The following is a 2500-nucleotide window of genomic DNA, read 5'->3' as shown; positions in this document are numbered from 1 at the left end:
TATTTTCGATGCAATGTGAGAAATGTGATGTTTCCAAGAGAGGTTCTCGTCAATACAGAAGCACGCCCGGATATTTGACACTCCAAAGAAAACGCAAGAATTCCTGAGGTGGTAAAAAACTTTCAAATTGACTCGGTAAGGTACATTTTTCTCTCTGGGTCGAAAAATTACGAAATTAGATATTTTAATATTTAGAGATAAATTGTTTGCTATTAGCCAAATCAAAACCTTAGGAAGCTCATTATTCACTGTGGACTCAAGCAATTTGAGATTTTTATATGCAAAAAAGATTCGTGTCGTCCGCAAATAAATAAAACTTCAATTGGTTGCAGCTAATACAAATATTATTTACATATATAAGAAGAGCAGGGGCGCTAGAACCGGTCCTTGTGGGACTCCAGATAGTAGTATTTCGTTACCAGATATATCCGTGTTTCTGGGGCCAATTCCAAAAATCTTTTTACGTCCTACAAGATATGAGGCAAACCTGTAATTTATAATTCCACTTATCCCACAATGACTCAGTTTCTGCAGTAGCCGATTGAGTCGTTTGCGGTGTCAAAAGCCTCTGGCTGTAGATCAATAAAGTAAATATACCACACGTGTAAAACTTTTTATCCTGATGTTGGCTTGGATAAGATTAATTACGTCTGAAATAGCTTGCACGGTCGATCTTTTCTCACGAAATCCATACTGTTATTTATCAAGAATGTTGACTCTTTCGAGATACGATTTTTCAAGTGGCGATAATACATAATTTTTTCGAAAATTCGATTGAAAATTGAGAGTAGTTGTAAAACAGACTGTCTTGTTTGTTTAGCATCCGTTTGATTATTTGTACGCCTTCCAGAAATTTTGAGAAAAATGATGTAGAGTTTAGGGTTCACTTTTTTTTAAAGAGCATCGGTAAAGATTAAAATAGTCGTGTTGATAGTGTTTTAGGATAAAACTAGACCGTAAATTGAAGCCTGCGAGTGCTGTTGTACTATTGAGGTTTGGTTGCTGTCACTGCTAATTACGGGGAACTCCCTGTTTTTTCAACAATGCCCCAGCAGTTTCTCGGAATAGAACGGTATGTTTCACGGAAACGTTACGCAGGAATGTCGAAGCGACAAACCGTCTGCTGGTTGGCCAGCGGATCATTTACATATTAAAGACATCTTTACGCATCTTAACCGCTTTCAGCCATGGTGCCTCAGGTTATAAAATGGGGAGGGCGAGCTGTGTTTTTCGTTCTATTATTAACTCAGTGTGGTTTTCTAACTGCTTATTCAGCTCAATACAAAGGTCATGCGTGGTCTTCTGTCTTCATTTCGTACATTCCAGTATGCCTAATATGGTTGCTTGCAATGTACTTGCGTGCGACAAAGCTTCGCACATTCTTCTTCGTGTGGGCTTTTTACATCGTCTGTGCCTTACTGCCAAATGTCATTGTCATTTTTGGATTCGTCGTAGACAGCCTAGACGGAAAGAAATTCCTTGGTCCGAATTTATTGAAGATAGTTCTTTGTATCACACCAATTCTCTTGGTACTGTTGATGCTCACAGCAGACTACGAAGATGAATTAAAAGAAGAAAACGAAAAACGCAGAGAATTAGTCTCCAAGTTGTGTGCTCAGATGGCCATCGACCTCTTGGATAAATCGAAGTGCTAGATATTATTCTGGAGGAGAAAAAGCACAGCTATGTCATAAGTAAAGGATTTGGAACGGCCATGACCCCTGTAGCTTGTCTCAGTTTTGCGCTGTCGCCCTTGCAAATAACCGAGGTCAAGTTTAACAACGAGAGAAAGCCTGAGAAAACACGCTATAGAACAACACCGCTTTGCACCGCCACCGAAATGGTTTTAGTCAACCTCACTGATAATCCGCCTGGTTGTGTTTCTTCTTATGGGAAAGACAAGTCAATTTTCATGGCCAAAAATGGTCTCGCAATCTTGCTTTCAGCGTTTCAAATCTATTATCGGTATGACCCAAATAGACTACGGGATTTTTGTGTCATTTTTTAATTTTATACACGAACTTTTTCATGAGAACCTTTTTTGTTTGGAAGAACGTTCAGGCTGAGATTAACCAAAATTTGAAGAACATTGTGACACAGGAACTTCCACTACATGCATGTTTATTAAGGCAAAGAGACCTGGAAATGTACTTACAAAGTTTGATATGTAACTAGGATTATTTAATTTCCGAACGTAAAGGAGGACAGGTGATGCTATTACAAGGCTACTGTTCCACAAATATCAGCAGAACACAGGAACACTGAAAGACAGTCCTGTCGAGTCTAGGACTCACATGCACCGTGAGAAATACGATCAGTGACCAACATAACTTCAAGAAAAGGTAGATAACCTCACCTGATGACTCGGTGACGATGTCAATGACACTTCAATCACACTTTAAGGCGGATATTTCGCTCTATACAAGTGATAAATTCGGATTAGTTAACAAAACTGAGCGCATGGAATCCACTTGCAAATGAAACTCGATAAAGTTCTATG

The 2500-nt window shown here is 39.0% G+C and overlaps 1 long non-coding RNA gene across 1 annotated transcript in view; it reads right to left on the bottom strand.

Moving 5' to 3' along the window:
- Positions 1 to 1385: 1385 nt before the first annotated feature.
- Positions 1386 to 2500, bottom strand: part of LOC138055223 (uncharacterized) — a 60103-nt gene continuing 58988 nt past the window's right edge. The window contains exon 2 of the long non-coding RNA XR_011133419.1: positions 1386 to 1631. This is a non-coding gene — a long non-coding RNA (uncharacterized lncRNA). The remainder of the gene's footprint in view (positions 1632 to 2500) is intronic.

The sequence above is a fragment of the Montipora capricornis genome, chromosome 7 (assembly GCF_036669925.1).
Source record: "Montipora capricornis isolate CH-2021 chromosome 7, ASM3666992v2, whole genome shotgun sequence".
Lineage (NCBI taxonomy): Eukaryota > Metazoa > Cnidaria > Anthozoa > Scleractinia > Acroporidae > Montipora > Montipora capricornis.
Note: the sequence above shows the minus strand (reverse complement) of the source record. Positions and strands in the feature narration are given on the sequence as shown.